At 47.3% G+C, this 20,703-nt stretch overlaps 1 protein-coding gene across 1 annotated transcript in view; it reads right to left on the bottom strand.

The window, feature by feature from the left end:
- LOC137534661 (zinc finger protein 3-like) overlaps positions 1-10,802 on the bottom strand; it is a 45,637-nt gene extending 34,835 nt beyond the window's left edge. Inside the window, exon 1 of the mRNA XM_068256274.1 lies at positions 10,734-10,802. The gene's annotated coding sequence lies outside the window, so the exon portion shown is untranslated. The remainder of the gene's footprint in view (positions 1-10,733) is intronic.
- Between the last annotated feature and the right edge of the window lie 9,901 nt (positions 10,803-20,703).

Raw genomic sequence — 20,703 nt, 5'->3', positions numbered from 1 at the left:
ACTTTATGCCGATCGGCGTTAGGTGGTCCTGGGGCTGCCACCGCGGCCACGCCCATCGGCGTAATGCGGTCGGCAAGCAGTTAAGGCTCATAACAGCTGATAACTCTTGCTGTTACGCATCGCTAAAATTAGTGAATGAACCCCAAAGTTTGCTAAAATGACACTGCGTTCAAAATATGTGTGAATCGAAAAAAATTATGCAATTCTTCGGTAATCGGTATTGCCGAGAACCAGAGCAGAGCCTGAAAAAGGTTTATTAGCGGAAAGCTTACTCTTTTTCTTTTAAAGTGGACCTGAACTCAGAACTTCCTCTCTGCTCTAAAAGATAAACAACAGCATAATAACCTTTACAGAAAAACATACCTTTGCTACAGCTGATACAAATCCTGCAATAAATCTGTAGTGTTTTGACTGCCTGCTTTCATGGAATCAGACATATTGCTAACATCCTGTGCTTTCAAATGCACTTATTTGCTGTAGCAGTCAGGTCACAAGAGAGAGATCAAACTACAACTTGTAATTAGACACAAATGAGGGGGAATTGGACAAGCTAAACTCACTAAATACATCAAGGGCGCATTTCTTTTTGTTTTCCTTTGTTCACTATAAGTTTATTTGTTACATTTCTTTTAGCCGGTAAATGGTATCATCTTGATGCAAAACTTCCTGCTTTTACTGATGACTAACACAGTACAATACTGCTATTTAATTACAAAGGACATCAAAGGGGGTCTAGAAGGAATGTTTGCTAATTTATGACAAATAGATAAGACCCTTTGTTTATTCAAAACTCACATACCACAGACTAAAGCTGGCATGAATTTATGATCTAAGACAGCCTAGGTATATATAGGAATGTGAAGCTTAAGTAAATAATGGATCTTATCTACTTGGCATAAATTACGGTGGCAAAAATCTTTTTATTAACCATTTTGATGTCCTGATGTTCAATTGTCAGCATCCAGGAATAGAGTCTAAAGGCGGTTTATAAGCCAAAAAGCCTTCTTTTAAGTTAGCCAGTAAATGGTATGAATAACTTCTGTTCTGCATAGCATTTTAGTAAGGAGGCTTTTTGGTCTCTTTCAGCGCCTTACACACTCCTAGGAGTTCAGGTTCACCATGTGTTTGCTGGGTAATCTGTAACCAATAAATGGTATCCTCCTGATACAAATCTTCCTGCCCCCTCTCTGTCCAAGTGTGTGGCTGCACTGCAATAAAATGATAAAATGCACACAGCATCCAGACACATTCCAAAGTCTCTTAACCCTTTCCTGTACCACTCAAACCACAACAGCACAGAAAAGCTATTTTACAACTTACATAGTAAATATACACACAATTAACAATAATGTTCATGCACGCAATATAACACACAGGCACACTGCAATTCAATCACCATTCATTACACTTTTGTCCATTAATTACTTGATGAGAATTTGCATTCACTGTCCCAATACTGCATTTATTTTTACTTGGTAATATAACACTCATACCCTGACATCTCTCTATCACTGCACACAGAAACACAAGCAGCAATACGTTGTCTAGATGCATTGCCACAGAGTGCTCACATGCGCCCATCAGATATCACACACTGCTACATATTCCTGAGGTCACTACAACAGAACAACAGTGTGCCCAAACCCTTACCCATACGCTATACACAAAAGTGTGCCCGAGCCCGTACCAATACACTATACACAACAGTGTGCCCGAGCCCTTACCCATATGCTATACACAACAGTGTGCCCGAGCCCTTACCCATATGCTATACACAACAGTGTGCCCGAGCCCTTACCCATATGCTATACACAACAGTGTGCCCGAGCCCTTACCCATACACTATACACAACAGTGTGCCCGAGCCCGTACCAATACACTATACACAACAGTGTGCCCGAGCCCTTACCCATATGCTATACACAACAGTGTGCCCGAGCCCTTACCCATATGCTATACACAACAGTGTGCCCGAGCCCTTACCCATATGCTATACACAACAGTGTGCCCGAGCCCTTACCCATACGCTATACACAACAGTGTGCCCGAGCCCTTACCCATATGCTATACACAACAGTGTGCCCGAGCCCTTACCCATACACTATACACAACAGTGTGCCCGAGCCCTTATCCATACACTATACACAACAGTGTGCCCGAGCCCTTACCCATTGGCTATACACAACAGTGTGCCCGAGCCCTTATCCATACACTATACACAACAGTGTACCCGAGCCCTTATCCATACACTTTACGCAACAGTGTGCCTGAGTCCTTACCCATATGCTATACGCAACAGTGTGCCCGAGCCCTTACCCATATGCTATACACAACAGTGTGCCCGAGCCCTTACCATACCCTATACGCAACAGTGTGCCCGAGCCCTTACCCATATGCTATACACAACAGTGTGCCCGAGCCCTTATCCATACACTATACACAACAGTGTGCCTGAGCCCTTACCCATATGCTATACGCAACAGTGTGCCCGAGCCCTTACCCATATGCTATACACAACAGTGTGCCCGAGCCCTTACCATACCCTATACGCAACAGTGTGCCCGAGCCCTTACCCATATGCTATACACAACAGTGTGCCCGAGCCCTTATCCATACACTTTACACAACAGTGTGCCTGAGCCCTTACCCATATGCTATACACAACAGTGTGCCCGAGCCCTTACCCATATGCTATACACAACAGTGTGCCCGAGCCCTTACCCATACGCTATACACAACAGTGTGTTCGAGCCCTTACCCATCTGCTATACACAACAGTGTGCCCGAGCCCTTACCCATACGCTATATGCAACAGTGTGCCCGAGCCCTTACCCATATGCTATACACAACAGTGTGTCCGAGCCCTTACCCATATGCTAAACACAACAGTGTGCCCGAGCCCTTACCCATACCCTATACACAACAGTGGGCCCGAGCCCTTACCTATACGCTATACACAACAGTGTGCCCGAGCCCTTACCCATACGCTATACACAACAGTGTGCCAGAGCCCTTACCCATATGCTATACACAGCAGTGTGCCCGAGCCCTTACCCATATGCTATACACAACAGTGTGCCCGAGCCCTTACCCATATGCTGCACACAACCCTGTGCCCGAGCCCTTTTACCCATACGTTTTACACAACAGTGTGCCTGAGCACTTACCCATATGCTATACACAACAGTGTGCCCGAGCCCTTACCCATATGCTATACACAACAGTGTGCCTGAGCCCTTACCCATACGCTATACACAACCCTGTGCCCGAGCCCTTACCCATACGCTCAGTGTTCTCCCCAGGGCTAATTAGGTGGGCGGGCCGCCCGGCTGATTTGAAGCCCCGCCCGCCTGTTGTCATGTGCTCGCCTGGGGCTTCTAGTAAACTTCACTTAGGAGCGCTCCATTGCCTGCTTTCAGTCAGCGCCAGCCTCGCACAATAGCAAAGGCTGATGCTGTACACTGAAGGAGCGCTCCTCTGCCTGTCAGCTCAAGTGTTCTGGTGAGACAGGGAGGGATTGGCTGGGCGGGTTGTAAGGGGCGGGACTCCTGTTCCGATTCTTCCTACTGCTCTCCAAGTGATAGGATCTGTTTTATTACGGTGCCTCTCACTCTCGTTAATGAAACCGGAGAGAGCAGTAAAGCAAAAAAAACGCCCACACAGCAGCAGCTTCCAGGAGTGAGATGAGAGCCACGTGAGTTTCCGGGACAGCCTCAGAGCGGCTCACATAGTCTCTCCTTCTCCTCCAGACTGCAGCTAAACAACATGCCTGAGTAGTTGAAAACGGCAGCTGCACGTTTAATCCAGCTGGAGGGAGACACGGAGATCAGGAGAAGTGATGCCCCTTCAGGCCTCTGCATGTTTATTTACTTTGGGGGGGGGGAAGGGAGGGGGTGAGCAGAGGAGACACAGCCATGCAGAGCATGTTGAATGACGGGCTGTCAGTAGGCAGCCCCCTGTGCACTTGTCTCCTGCTGTGTGTGTTTCTCGCTGGCCCCAGCTTTGTATCTGTAGTGCTGCCCCTCCCCCTGCACACTGGGGAAATTTAGTGGAGCTGAACTCTTGCACAGGACAGAAGGAAAGCAGAGAAATGCACCCTGTATTTACACAGTTTAGCCTGTCTAATTTGATCTCTTTCTGTGTCACATGACTGCAGATAAGCTCATTTGAAAAGCCCTGAATGTTAACATATCTGCTTCCAAGAAAGCAGGAAGTGGACACACTGCAGATTTATTGCAGCATTTGTATCAGCTGTAACAAATGTTTTTCTTTAAAGGACAACTGAAGTGAAACTGATATGGAAGCTGCCATAATTATTTACTTATAAGCAATGCCAGTTGCCTGGCTGTCCTGCTGATCCCCTGCCTCTAATACCTTTACCCTAGCCTCTGAACAAGCATGCAGCATATCAGATGTTTCTGATCATATTGACAGATCTGACAAGATTAGCTGCATGCTAGTTTCTGGTGTGATTCAGACACTACTGCAGCCAAATAGATCAGCAGGGCTGCCAGGCAACTGGTATTGTTTAAGAAGCAATAAATATGGCAGTCTCCATATTCTTCTCACTACAGTTGTCCTTTAAAGGTTATGCTGTTGTGCATCTTTTAGAGCAGAGAGGAGGTTGTCTGTTCAGGTCTGCTTAAAAAGGGACCTGAGCACCTTAATCTGAAACAATCTGCTAGGTACACACAATGCAATTTTCTGACAGATCTACTGTCAGATCGATTATTCCCAACATGTCCTATCTGATTTCTGCACGATTTCCTATAGAAGTGAACAGAAAATCGGAAATCAGATCAGGCATGTTGAAAATTGTCGAACTGACAGTAAATCTGTCCGGAAATTGCATTGTGTGTACTTAGCAGGTACATCGGTTTGCCTCCTCATCCTCTTTATTCTGTAAGCAGAGTTGCTTTCCCCCCTCGCACGCCACCCGGCTACTTTTTCATGCCACCCGGCTGGAAAAAATTTCTGGGGAGAACACTGCATACGCTATACACAACCCTGTGCCCGAGCCCTTACCCATACGCTATACACAACCCTGTGCCCGAGCCCTTACCCATACGCTATACACAACCCTGTGCCCGAGCCCTTACCCATACGCTATACACAACAGTGTGCCTTAGCACTTACCCATATGCTATACACAACACTGTGCCCGAGCCCTTACCCATACACTATACACAACAGTGTGCCCGAGCCCTTACCCATATGCTATACACAACAGTGTGCCCGAGCCCTTACCATACCCTATACGCAACAGTGTGCCCGAGCCCTTACCCATATGCTATACACAACAGTGTGCCCGAGCCCTTATCCATACACTATACACAACAGTGTGCCTGAGCCCTTACCCATATGCTATACACAACAGTGTGCCCGAGCCCTTACCCATATGCTATACACAACAGTGTGCCCAAGCCCTTACCCATACGCTATACACAACAGTGTGTTCGAGCCCTTACCCATCTGCTATACACAACAGTGTGCCCGAGCCCTTACCCATACGCTATATGCAACAGTGTGCCCGAGCCCTTACCCATATGCTATACACAACAGTGTGTCCGAGCCCTTACCCATATGCTAAACACAACAGTGTGCCCGAGCCCTTACCCATACACTATACACAACAGTGTACCCGAGCCCTTACCCATACGCTATTCACAACAGTGTACCTGAGCCCTTACCCATACCCTATACACAACAGTGGGCCCGAGCCCTTACCCATACGCTATACACAGCAGTGTGCCCGAGCCCTTACCCATATGCTATACACAACAGTGTGCCCGAGCCCTTACCCATATGCTGCACACAACCCTGTGCCCGAGCCCTTTTACCCATACGTTTTACACAACAGTGTGCCCGAGCCCTTACCCATACGCTATACACAACCCTGTGCCCAAGCCCTTACCCATACGCTATACACAACCCTGTGCCCGAGCCCTTACCCATACGCTATACACAACCCTGTGCCCGAGCCCTTACCCATACGCTATACACAACAGTGTGCCTTAGCACTTACCCATATGCTATACACAACACTGTGCCCGAGCCCTTACCCATACGCTATACACAACAGTGTGCCTTAGCCCTTACCCATACGCTATACACAACAGCGTGCCCGAGCCCTTACCATACCCTATACGCAACAGTGTGCCCGAGCCCTTACCCATATGCTATACACAACAGTGTGCCCGAGCCCTTATCCATACACTATACACAACAGTGTGCCTGAGCCCTTACCCATATGCTATACACAACAGTGTGCCCGAGCCCTTACCCATATGCTATACACAACAGTGTGCCCGAGCCCTTATCCATACACTATACACAACAGTGTGCCTGAGACCTTACCCATATGCTATACACAACAGTGTGCCCGAGCCCTTACCCATATGCTATACACAACAGTGTGCCCGAGCCCTTACCCATATGCTATACACAACAGTGTGCCCGAGCCCTTACCATACCCTATACGCAACAGTGTGCCCGAGCCCTTACCCATATGCTATACACAACAGTGTGCCCGAGCCCTTATCCATACACTAGACACAACAGTGTGCCTGAGCCCTTACCCATATGCTATACACAACAGTGTGCCCGAGCCCTTACCCATATGCTATACACAACAGTGTGCCCAAGCCCTTACCCATACGCTATACACAACAGTGTGTTCGAGCCCTTACCCATCTGCTATACACAACAGTGTGCCCGAGCCCTTACCCATACGCTATACGCAACAGTGTGCCCGAGCCCTTACCCATATGCTATACACAACAGTGTGTCCGAGCCCTTACCCATATGCTAAACACAACAGTGTGCCCGAGCCCTTACCCATACACTATACACAACAGTGTACCCGAGCCCTTACCCATACGCTATTCACAACAGTGTACCTGAGCCCTTACCCATACCCTATACACAACAGTGGGCCCGAGCCCTTACCCATACGCTATACACAGCAGTGTGCCCGAGCCCTTACCCATATGCTATACACAACAGTGTGCCCGAGCCCTTACCCATATGCTGCACACAACCCTGTGCCCGAGCCCTTTTACCCATACGTTTTACACAACAGTGTGCCCGAGCCCTTACCCATACGCTATACACAACCCTGTGCCCAAGCCCTTACCCATACGCTATACACAACCCTGTGCCCGAGCCCTTACCCATACGCTATACACAACCCTGTGCCCGAGCCCTTACCCATACGCTATACACAACAGTGTGCCTTAGCACTTACCCATATGCTATACACAACACTGTGCCCGAGCCCTTACCCATACGCTATACACAACAGTGTGCCTTAGCACTTACCCATATTCTATACACAACAGTGTGCCCGAGCCCTTACCCATATGCTATACACAACAGTGTGCCCGAGCCATTACCCATATGCTATACACAACAGTGTGCCCGAGCCCTTACCCATACGCTATACACAACCCTGTGCCCGAGCCCTTACCCATACGCTATACACAACCCTGTGCCCGAGCCCTTACCCATACGCTATACACAACCCTGTGCCCGAGCCCTTACCCATACGCTATACACAACCCTGTGCCCGAGCCCTTACCCATACGCTATACACAACAGTGTGCCTTAGCACTTACCCATATGCTATACACAACACTGTGCCCGAGCCCTTACCCATACACTATACACAACAGTGTGCCCGAGCCCTTACCCATACACTATACACAACAGTGTGCCCGAGCCCTTACCCATACACTATACACAACAGTGTGCCCGAGCCCTTACCCATACGCTATACACAGCAGTGTGCCCGAGCCCTTACCCATATGCTATACACAACAGTGTGCCCGAGCCCTTACCCATATGCTATACACAACAGTGTGCCCGAGCCCTTACTCATATGCTATACACAACAGCGTGCCCAAGCCCTTACCCATATGCTATACACAGCAGTGTGCCCGAGCCCTTACCCATACACTATACACAACCGTGTACTGGGGCCCTTACCCATACACTATACACAACCGTGTACTGGAGCCCTTACCCATACGCTATACACAACCCTGTGCCCGAGCCCTTACCCATACACTATACACAACAGTGTGCCTTAGCACTTACCCATATGCTATACACAACACTGTGCCCGAGCCCTTACCCATACACTATACACAACAGTGTGCTCGAGCCCTTACCCATACGCTATACACTACAGTGTGCCCGAGCCCTTACCCATACGCTATACACAACAGTGTGCCAGAGCCCTTACCCATATGCTATACACAGCAGTGTGCCCGAGCCCTTATCCATATGCTATACACAACAGTGTGCCTGAGCCCTTACCCATACGCTATACACAACAGTGTGCCCGAGCCCTTACCCATACGCTATACACAACAGTGTACCCGAGCCCTTACCCATATGCTATACACAACAGTATGCCTGAGCCCTTACCCATACGCTATACACAACAGTGTGCCCGAGCTCTTACCCATCTGCTGTACACAACAGTGTGCCCGAGCCCTTACCCATATGCTATACACAACAGTGTGCCCGAGCCCTTACCCATACGCTATACACAACAGTGTGCCCGAGCCGTTACCCATACGCTATACACAACAGTGTGCCTGAGCCCTTACCCATACGCTATACACAACAGTGTGCCCGAGCCCTTACCCATATGCTATACACAACAGTGTGCCCGAGCCCTTACCTATATGCTATACACAACAGTATGCCTGAGCCCTTACCCATACGCTATACACAACCCTGTGCCCGAGCCCTTACCCATACGCTATACACAACAGTGTGCCCGAGCCCTTACCCATATGCTATACACAGTGTGCCCGAGCCCTTACCCATATGCTGTACACAACAGTGTGCCCGAGCCCTTACCCATACGCTATACACAACAGTGTGCCCGAGCCCTTACCCATATGCTATACACAGCAGTGTGCCCGAGCCCTTACCCATACACTATACACAACAGTGTGCCCGAGCCCTTATCCATACACTATACACAACAGTGTGCCCGAGCTCTTACCCATCTGCTATACACAACAGTGTGCCCGAGCCCTTACCCATACGCTATACACAACAGTGTGCCCGAGCCCTTACCCATACGCTAAACACAACAGTGTGCCCGAGCCCTTACCCATACGCTATACACAACAGTGTGCCCAAGCCCTTACCCATACGCTATACACAACAGTGTGCCCGAGCCCTTACCCATACGCTACAGTGTTCTCCCCAGAATTTTTTTCCAGCCGGGTGGCATGAAATAGTAGCCGGGTGGCATGAAAAAGTAGCCGGGTGGGGCGAGTTGAAAATGCAGGGCAACTGTGCTTACAGCATAGGAGGAGGTGAGCCGATGACAGCCGGGTGGTCATAAAATCTAGCTGGGTGGAGCACCCGGCTAAAAGAGCCTGGGGAGAACACTGCGCTATACACAACAGTGTGCCCGAGCCCTTACCCATACGCTATACACAACAGCGTGCCCGAGCCCTTACCCATACGCTATACACAACAGCGTGCCCGAGCCCTTACCCATATGCTATACACAACAGTGTGCCCGAGCCCTTACCCATACGCTATACACAACAGTGTGCCCGAGCCCTTACCCATACGCTATACACAACAGTGTGCCCGAGCCCTTACCCATACGCTATACACAACAGTGTGCCCGAGCCCTTACCCACACGCTATACACAACAGCGTGCCCGAACCCTTACCCATACACTATACAAAACAGCACTACACTTAGCCTAGGTTCACACTAGTGAGCAAAGAGGACCTTTTTCCACAATGGACAAACACATGTCAACAGATCCTATGTAGGATATAGGATCCATTCACCGATGCCCATTGTGTCCGTGTCCATTGCAATAACAGAATGCAAAGTCCTATCTTAGAAGACTCTTACAGATTTCGCACGGAATACACAGACATGCCGTATATAGCACGATAGCTATGACTTGTCCATTTTAACAGACACCATGAAATCAAGGACAGACACAAAACACTGCATTCACTCCCGAGCTGATACAAGCATTGTACATCCCTGAACTGTACACTTTCCTACACTCTGTACAATCCTCTGACTCCAACAGGAACCATCCAGTTAGTTTGTTATTTAAGCTGACAACCCTTGCCCACACACAGCCAGATTGTTAGCATTCTAAAATAAGAAAGTGCATATTCCCTCTCTGCAACTTCCAGCTTCCATGGAACTCCAACCACAATAAGTAATAGAACTTAATAAAGGACACCTGAAGTGATATGGAGGCTGCCATAATTATTTTCTTTTTAACAATACTAGTTGCCTGGCAGCCCTGCTGACCTTTCATGCATCAGTAGTGTCTGCATCACACACACCGCAAAAAAAAAGCATGTTAATCCAGTCAGACCTCAGTCACAAACATCTTATCTGCATGCTTGTTCAGGTTCTATGGCTTAAAGTATAAGAGGCAGAGGATCACCAGGCAATCTGCATTGTTTAAAGGGAATATAGATAATAAAGGCAGCCACCACCATATCCAACTCACTTCAGGTTTCCAATCCCGATCACTTCTTATTATTTCATGTGAGATATATACATGTGTTGCTGCATAGTGTAATGAGCTGCCTATACACTGGATTATAGAGACCCAATATTATCACCTCTTTATGTGTATGACGGGAGCTGGTGCTGGGGGAGGGGCAAAAGGCATTACTAGGCGTATATAAATAAATAGAAATAAGAGATAACATAACATTACCTCCTGTGCTGCCAGTCCCAGCAATGTCTCCTCTAGACTTCCTCCAGCTTAACTGGAGTCCCGTTAACCATTTCCTGTCTCCGTCTGTCAATGCAAGTGAGATCACCACCTTGTGGATAATAGAGGAATTGCAGCAGCCCGTTACACAGCTGTATGCTGTGTTCCGCCCATTACTGTATGTTACACAAGTTATTCCATGATAAGCACATCTCACCTCTATTATTACTGGAATGACTGATATACGACATTGTATCTAGTGGATCTTTTAACAATATTTTGGAAAATTTAAATACTTACCTGAAGGAAATTTTCCTTTCCTGGTGCAATTACATGGCAGCATACTATGGGTGGTGGCCCCTCCCACTACCCCTATTGGACACTCTAACTATAAGTTCTTTGTGCACACATAGACCATCATTCTTGTAACTATCGTCCTACCGTTTGGGTGGGTTCGTATGCTGCCATGTAATTGCACCAGGAAAGGAAAATTTCCTTCAGGTAAGTATTTAAATTTTCCAAATTCCCTGGTGCTTACATGGCAGCATACTATGGGATTTAACTATCCATAAACAACAGATAGGGAGGGAACAAACATACCGTTTATTTAACAGTAATAGCAGAATCAATTATTGAATGTCCTACGCCCACCGAGGTGAGTACGGACGGATCAACTCTATAATGGTCTATAAATGTGTTACTGGATCTCCAACCAGCGGCTTTACATATGGAGGTGAGTGAGACTCCCGCCAGTGATGCCCATGAGGATGCTATACCCCTGGTTGAATGGGCCGACGTTTGGTTAGGAGGAGTAAGTCCTTTTGCTCTGTAAGCATTACAGATAGTTTTTTGGATCCATGTTGCGATCGTCCTTGTAGCAGCCTCTTTGCCCTTTCTGTGTCCCAAGGGCACAAGTAGTAAACGTTCAGACTTCCTAAAAGGCTGTGACAATTGTAAGTATCTTTTTAACAAGGTAAGTATATCTAGTGGATGTGGTGAGGCTGGGTCATTGCTTTCAAAGAACGCTGGCAGCGTCCATTCATTGTCTAAATGAAATACAGAGACAACCTTTGGTAAGAACTCTAGAATAGGTCTTAATACTACCCTATCGTGGTAAAATACGATATATGGCTCAGACGCTCCCAGGGCGTGAAGTTCTGATACTCTCCTGGCAGAGGTGATTGCCAGCAAAAAAGACAGCTTGTATGTCAGATTGGATAGCGAACAATTTTCTACTGGACAAAAAGAAGGAGAGCTTAAATATTCCAGGACAATTGGCAGATCCCATTTGGGGAAGAAGTCTCTTCTGGGTGGTCTTAGTTTTAGTGTGGCTTTTAAGAATTGCTTCACCATAGGATTTAGAGCCCATCTTTTCCCCGAGAGTGTAGACAATGCTGTCACATGAACTTTCAAGGTATTATAGCTTAGGCCCAATTCCAGACCTGCTTGAAGGAACCCTAAAATGTTCACCACAGAAGCTGATAATGGAAGAAAATTACATTTAGAAGCATAATCTTCAAATTTTGTCCAGACTTTTTTGTAGATTATATTAGTGGAAGTTTTCCTTGCTTGTAGTAAGGTGTTCACTATTGCCGTTGAACAACCTAAGCTTGTAAACCTTTGCTTTTCAACATCCACGCTGCCAGATGAAGCTTGTCTGGTGCTGGATGGAGAATCTCTGCTTGGGTCAACAGAGTGGGTGAGTTCCTCAGAAACAGAGGTTGACCCTGAGCTAACTGTAGTAAGAGTGGGAACCACACTCTGTTCGGCCAGTATGGAAGTACTGCTAGTACTGTTGCACTGTCCATCATGACCTTTCGTAGAAAGCGGAAGACCAGTGGTACTGGCGGAAAGGCGTACAGAAGGACTGGAGGCCAACATTGTGACAACGCATCCACTGCTAGCGCTGTTGGACAAGGAGTCCGAGAGTAAAACTGAGGAAGTTTGTGGTTCAACTTCGAGGCAAATAGGTCTATTTTCGGAGTCCCGAACACCTGAGTGAGTTGGAGAAATGTCTCTTGATTCAAGGACCACTCGTTGTTGTCTATGAGGTTTCTGGACAAGAAATCCGCCTTTGTGTTGAGACAGCCCGGAATGTGAATTGCTTTGAGACAGCATAGATTCTGTTCTGCCCAGGCAAAGAGGCGAGCTGCCTCTTGATTGAGGACTTGACTGTGAGTTCCGCCCTGGTTCTGGACATAAGCTACCGTTGTTGAGTTGTCCGTCTTTATACAAACTGATTTCCCTTGGAGAATATGAGCGAAGGCTTTCAGGGCTAGACGAGCTGCTCTCAATTCTAAGAAGTTTGAGCTTCTCACAACAGGACGACAAGGCCAGCGAGCTTGTACTACTTGATCTTGGCACCACGCTCCCCAACCAAAAAGGCTTGCATCCGTAGTCACTTCTATCCAAGTTAAAGGTAGGAGAGAGAATCCTCTCTGCAGATGCTCTTGTTGTGTCCACCACAGGAGAGACTCCTTCATTGCTGGTAGAATTCTTATCAACTGTCTCATACTCTTTCTGTCCCATTGTAGGAGAAAAGGTAACTGAAACCCCCGCATGTGCCAATGTGCCCATTTTATCATTGGAATTGTTGCAGACAATGTTCCCAGTAGCTGTAAGCACTGTCTTGCCGAAAGGTAGGTTGCTGCCAAGGTGTTGTGGATCCAATGTAGTATGACTGGAACTTTTGAAGAGGGAAGGGACACGGAGTTCTTGACTGTGTCGAAGCATGCCCCTAAGTAGGTCATGGTTCTGGTCGGGGTCAATTGACTTTTTTGTGTATTGATTAACCAGCCGAGATTCTGTAACAGTGTCAAAGATATTGTTGTATCCTTTATAAGCTTTCTGCGGGATTGGGCCAGTATCAGTATATCGTCCAGATAATGAAAAATCCGGACTCCATCTTGTCTGAGGAGAGATATGGCGGCTTGGAGTACCTTGGAAAAGGTTCTTGGAGAAGTTGAAAGACCGAAAGGGAGAACTGTAAACTGCAGATGAAGATCTTGGAGTATGAACCTGAGATACTGTTGAAACTGGGAATGAATTGGAATGTGAAAGTAAGCATCTTTTAAATCTATCGAGACCATGAAGTCGTTTGGTTGAATCGATAGTATGATTGACTGAAGTGACTCCATTTTGAATTTTGGGAGGTAGACATGTTTGTTTAGTATTTTCAAATCTATGACAGGCCTCCAATCTCCTGTCTTTTTTGCCACCAAAAAGAGAGGCGAGTAAACGCCCTTGCCTCTTTGTGACAATGGAACTTCCTGAACCGCGTTCTGGAGTAATAACTGCTTTACATAGTGAATTAGACATACACGTTTTTCTCTTAAAGGGACACTTAAGTCAAACAAAAAAAATGAGTTTTACTCACCTAGGGCTTCCAATAGCCGCCTGCAGCTGTCCGGTACCCTCGCCGTCTCCCTCTGATCCTCCTGGCCCCGCCAGCAGCCACTTCCTGTTTCGGTGACAGGAGCTGACAGGCTGGGGACGCGAGTGATTCTTCGCATTCCCAGACACATTAGCACCCTCTATGCTGCTATATGGTATATGATATATGCTATAGCAGCATAGATGGCGCTATTGTGGCCAGGAACGCGAAGAATCACTCGTGTCCCCAGCCTGTCAGCTCCTGTCACCGAAACAGGAAGTGGCTGCCGGCAGGGCCAGGAGGATCGGAGGGAGACGGCGAGGGCACCGGACAGCTGCAGGGGGCTATTGGAAGCCCCAGGTGAGTAAAACTCATTTTTTTTGTTTGACTTAAGTGTCCCTTTAAGGCAGGCAGGCGGGTTTGATGAAAAATATTCCCTGGAATTGACTTGAAATCCCACTTGTGGCCATCCCTTATGGTCGCCAAGACCCAAGGGTTTGAGACCTTGTCCGCCCACACTCGGGCAAAGGCACTGAGCCTCGCCCCAACTGGTAGAGTGTGAGCGGACAAGGCCTCAAAAGGACTTTCCCTGCGCCTGACGACCCGAGGAGGTGGGTCTTCCTGTTTTGGTCGGACCTGATTGGGTACCCTGCCACTTCCTTTGATACTCCTTTCCTGGCTTGTAAGATCTGATACTTGTATATCTCTGGTTCTGAGGCTTTTGTGGGAAACGTTGTTTTCTCAATTTCCTGTCTTGGGGAATATCCCCCGATCTACCACCAGTTTTCCTTGAGATTGCCGCATCTAACTTATCTCCAAACAGCATCTTTCCGTTGTAAGGAATTTTCACCCACGTTTGCTTAGAATTTGCATCTGCATTCCAGGGTCTCAACCAAAGAGATCTTCTGGCGGTTACTGTCGTCAACATTGCTCTTGAAGATGCTCTGACGCCGTCTATGGCAGCTTCACCGACAAAGTCAGAAGCAATTTTCAAATCTTCTAGAGCAGAAATAATCTGCTGTGTATCAGCTCCGGATCTCACAGCCTCTTCTATGTTATTTGTCCAGACTTTCATGGCTCTGGATAGGGAAGTTAGCGTAATGGACGTTTTGCAAGCCGCCCTGGCATATAAATAGGTTTTCCTTAAATCGCCTTCTATTCTTCTTTCCAGAGGATCCTTGAATGCCGCAGAATCTTCCATTGGCAGAGTAACGTGTTTTGCCAAGTTAGCAATGGAAGCATCTACTCCAGGTGCAGAATTTAAAGAATATGCATCAGTGGTTTTGAAAGGATATAGTTTTGACCATCTATTAGTAAAGGATGTTTTTGCTTCAATCTTTGCCCATTCTTCATCCATTATACCTTTAATTTCTTTCATAAGAGGGAAGGAAGGGCCGGCTTTTGACAATTGAGGATAATATTTTCCGACTTCTTCTGTAGTATCCTCCGGTTCGGTCCACTGTATAGCTTCTTTTATGGCTCTAATTAATGGTTCCACCAATGAAAATTGAAAAGCTATAGGTTCTTCTCTATCATCGTCAGAATGTTCTGAAACTTCAGCATCCAAAGCAACGTCAACTGGAGGAGTATCAACAGGCCGTGAAGTGGACGTATTCTGAGTATCCCCTGAAGCGGCACCAGAGGTGCTTAATGTCGTTTGGGCAGCGATTTCCTCTCTAACTGCTTGTCTGATGAGTTGGAGTACTCTAGAGGAGTCTTCCGCATTATTGGACGCGTTTTCTTCCAAACACCTTCCACAAACGATTTTTCCTGGTATTGCTTTTCTGCCACACATCCAGCAATCAGAGGAACTTGGCCTTGGAGGAGACTTTCGACGCTGAGGAGTAGGTGAACGTGTTCTTGACTTTGACCTTGACCTTGATCTGTAATGATATTGTGGAGAAGCAGGTCGAGACTTTGATCGGCTTTTCCTTGCAGAACGATAGGAAGAACTTGATTGATAATCTCCCGACTTTTTTCTTTCAACCGAAGATTTAGGTCTAGAAGGGCTGAAGGGAATACTAATTAGTACCCATAAGCCACAGACCCTCCTTTTTTTTTTTTTTTTTAATTCAATAATATATACCTTTTAGCGTCTTTACGATCTTTGGTGCCTCCCATATTAGGATTTTTTTAATAATGCTGCAAGCATAAGAAAAAAATAAAGTACTAAGTAACAAGTGATAAGTAATAAGTAAGGAAAGCAGTATCACAGAAATGAACATCAAATACAACTATACCTATAATTGTAAAGATGGTGCATACAAATACACCAGCAGGCTTCTTCCTTTAGCAATCCCGACAGGAGCTTGAGAATCAGCACCTGTCAGGAGTAGACCAGGCTGCTTAAATAGTCTTTCTGCGCTCTGGGCATGCTCAGACGAGCACTGCCCATAAGAAAGATGGCCGCCGCGCGCAGGAGAAAGGGCAAGAGGGCGGATCCCTAAGCTTCCCACAAGAAAGAACCGATCTCGCGCGCGCGCGCGCGAGAAGACGCCAGAGCGTTCCCCGTGGTGAACCCGAAAGTCCCCCTCGTCCTGCCGCAGAATCTCCGCTCTCACCGCTAACCATAGCGGCAGAATGACGAGCCGACCACAGCTAGAGTGCCGCATCCAGCGCACATGGAGACCTTGCCTGACCAAAGGAAGAGACACTCTGCCCGACAGAGTGTCAGAGAGGCTAGCAGACGCCCGCCTCCCTGACCTGCATAGAAGGTAAGCAGAGGGAAAAACAAAGTTATGCGCAGCTTGCACCTTCAATCTGTCTTTAACAGATATAGTTTCCAGGATCGAACTGGCACTCTCTGTAGTGCATTTAGCACTCACTGGAGGCTTCCCCAGGGAAAGGGATAAACCCTGGAGGACAGCTAAGGGAAAAGCATAAAAAGGTATGTGTCCATAGGAGAGGGAGGACAAAAATAAAAAGAATGATGGTCTATGTGTGCACAAAGAACTTATAGTTAGAGTGTCCAATAGGGGTAGTGGGAGGGGCCACCACCCATAGTATGCTGCCATGTAAGCACCAGGGAAAAATAGAATATGGTAAGTATGCTAGCCAAATAAATATATGTAGTTCAGTTCCTTTCCCTGGTAAAATAATGGCACTTGTCATTTGTCAGGGTGATCGCCTTTTTTGGAAGCTTCCTATTCACAGTAATTTATCAGTTTGGCTCCAACTGCAATATTTATAAACAGGTAAACCTCAATTACTTATTCCTCCTCATCATGCATCATTTCTTGTCGTGCCTCTATGAGGTTGATGCAAGTACTTGCAGTAATATTGCCTAGCTGAGACATCGCACTGCAATATTACCCTTACTAATGGCCAGGGACGGATCTAGACCAAGTTACGCCTGGGGCAAGGTCAGGTTTTGGCGCCTAAAGGTCAGGTTTTGGTGCCTAAAGGTCAGGTTTTGGCGCCTAAACTGCCATTCCCCATCCAAATTTTGCCGCCTTTTTAAGAATTCAACAAACTGTGCCTGGGGCAAGAGACCTGCCTGCCCCCCCTAGATCCGTCCCTGCTAATGGCACCGCGTATAGTGAGTTACACTATTAGCGTGATCCAAGGTTAGAGATGGCTCGAACCTCCGGTTTTAGGTTCGCGAACCTCGAACGCGAACTTCCGCAAAAGTTCGCGAACCTGCAGACTTTTCGAACCGCAATAGGCTTCAATGGGCAGGCAAACTTTCAAAACTTCAAACATTAATTCTGGCCAGAAAAGTGATGGAAAAGATGTTTCAAGGGGGTCTAACACCTGGAGGGGGGCATGGCGGAGTGGGATACGCGCCAAAAGTGCTGGGGAAAATTACGGATTGGACGCACAGCAGGGTTTTAAGGGCAGAAATCACATTGCATGCTAAATTGGAGGCATAAAGTGCTTTAACCTGCTGGGCGTTCCAATTCCATGCGGCCGCGGGAGGGTTTTTTTCGCCCGATTTTTTTTTTGATCATGTAACTAGCCTAGTGCTAGCTACATGATTGTCTCCTTTCTGCTCCGTCCCTCCCACCCTTCCGATCGCCGCCGGTGATCACGCCCATAAGGAAATCCCGTTCTGAACGGGATATCCTTTAGGGCTTCCCCGTCGCCATGGCGACGAACGGAGTGACATCACAGGGACTCCCGATCCACCCCAAAGCGCAGCCTGGCGGTGATTGGCCAGGCTGCGCACAGGGTCTGCGGGGGGGGGGCCCTGTTTCGCGTCGGGTAGCAGCGGATCAGCGGTGAGCAGCGGCGATCGTGGGCAAACACGCAGCTATCAAAGTGCTAGCTGCCTGTTTGAAAAAAAAATTATCAAAATCGGTCCAGTGGGGCTTGAGCGGTGCCCTCTAGCGTCTCTGGACGAGCACAGCTCGTCCAGAACGCTAGGGAGGTTAAAAACATCTTGCATGTGTATACATCAATCAGGTAGTGTAATTAGTGTACTGCTTCACACTGACAGACCAAACTCACTGTGTAACGCACTGCAAACAGCTGTTTTCGTAGTGATGGCCGTGCTGGACTGATGATGCACCATGGCAAGAGTGCAGGCGATGGCGGTTTTCCAGCCCTGATGGTCGCCGGGTTGAGGTAGCTCAATGACAGAACAACAGTGACTGTCCAGCTGAATTTGGTCTGTCCACAATAAAGCAACGGCCTTATTATCTTGTGCCCCCAACACACTCATATAGCCGGTCATTGCTTCATTGTGATACGCAAGCCCCTTCAGAGCATAGTTTAGAGCACCAGTGTGTGTGTGTGTGTGTGTGTGCGGGGGGGGGGGGGGTAGACCAGAGTGAAAAGGTGCATTTTGAGGGCCTTTTTGAAGATGTGGATGGAGGATGCGGCCCTAATTGGGGGGGGGGGGGTAGAGAGTTCCATAGTGTTAAAGCAACTCTTGAGAAGTCCTGGAGTAGTGCATGGGACTGGGTGACGCGGGAGGGTCAGGCGAAGTTCATTGGAGGAGCGGAGTGAGCGGCTAGGTGTGTACCTCTGGGTAAGATCGGGAATGTAGGTTGGACAGGTTTTGTGGACAGATTTGTAGGCCAGACACAGTATCATGAATCAGATTCTGGACTGGATAGGAAGCCAGTGGAGGGATTCACAGAGGGGAGCCACCCTGGTGGAGCGATAGGAGTGGATAATTCTGGCTGCTGCATTCATGAAAGACTGCAGCGGGCTAATTCGGGTCATAAGGAGTGCTCAGAGAGTGACAGTGAGTCTGACAGTGGATTAAGAAGGGTTAAAGAGAACTGCAGCTTTGGAAGTTCCTAGCTAGGTGTAAGGAGAAATGGAATAGTAGCCCTACTAGATATTCTGAAAAAGTTTATATGGGGTGCTAGGTGCTAAGCCTATAGATTTTAAATGTTTACTATTTAAACCTAACACAAAGGAATGTATATTCCAGACCTTGTAAAAAAATGAGTATGGAACACCATCTTTACAACTAGCTGTATATAAGAAAGACAGGACCCCACCTCTGTGGGATTTTCTGAAGTAGCCTATTGCAAGCATTAACTGGTTACGGGTATATCCATCTCATAGAGAAAAGATGCCCTACTCAAAACTATGCCACTCTTCAAACTTATGTGACAAAGTTAAATATTCAGTTATCAGAAGCAATTTTTTAAGCAGCAGTCAGGTATGCTAGGCAGTTCTCAGCTCAGGTGGCCAGTCGCGGCTGCCCTTTGCCAATAATCTAGCGTTTGTACAGCGTCCCTCTGTGTGTCAGTGAGCAATCAGCCGAGCACTGGCCATGGTCATTGTTTTCTCACCCACCCGCCCCCTTCCACAGCAACTGAACGTATCAGCAGTTACCCCCATAAATGGGACCCGAACTGTCAGTCGAAAAAGTCCTAATCACTGTGGTGACAATGTGTGTATGTGTGTATGCACTTTAAAAGAAAATAGATAGCTTGACTGAGAGATCAGCAGATGACAGAGTCAACTTGAGGAGCAATAGACTATTGACTGGGAGAATTTGCCTGTTTTGTCTTTGCACAGCAGGAAATCTAGAAACACGCTTTGCACTATGCCCAGGCCTAACACCCACCCCTTTCCTTCTATGATTGCCTCTGTGGGAGGCGCATGTAAATTCAGGATAGTCCCACCATAATTGGAAGATTTGTGAGCCATGGTCCCAGCATGAGGGGCATCCTACATGAATTAAGAGAACTTGCTCAGAATAATCAAACTTTCAAGGGCAAATAAGCTTGCTTGGTCATTTAAATGGAGTTCTGTCCTGTGATAATGCCAGATGATGAGTGCCTATGCTGTTAGCTGCAGAAAAATTATCTACAGCCTAGCGTTCTCAACTCACCCAAGCTTGCTGCTTCTGCTCACATACAAATCATCCTATCACAGTTCAAAGCACAAAGGGAGGAGGAGACTTGTGCAGACTAAGTTGCAGTTCCGTCTCCTTCTCTAGGGCAGTGTGTGCTTAGTTAGACCAATGACAGGAAGCAGCAGGCTTGAGCAGATACATGAGGTAATCATAAGTCAGCATAAGGACACAATGTGACTGTAAACCAGTTAAATTATTGGCACAGAAAAAAAGAAAGGTAATTTTTTACTTCATTAAATAGTAAAAAGATGTGTGCCTGCCTGGTACATAGCAACATATCA

This window comes from Hyperolius riggenbachi, chromosome 10 (assembly GCF_040937935.1).
Source record: "Hyperolius riggenbachi isolate aHypRig1 chromosome 10, aHypRig1.pri, whole genome shotgun sequence".
NCBI lineage: Eukaryota > Metazoa > Chordata > Amphibia > Anura > Hyperoliidae > Hyperolius > Hyperolius riggenbachi.
This window is presented reverse-complemented; position numbering and strand designations above follow the sequence as displayed.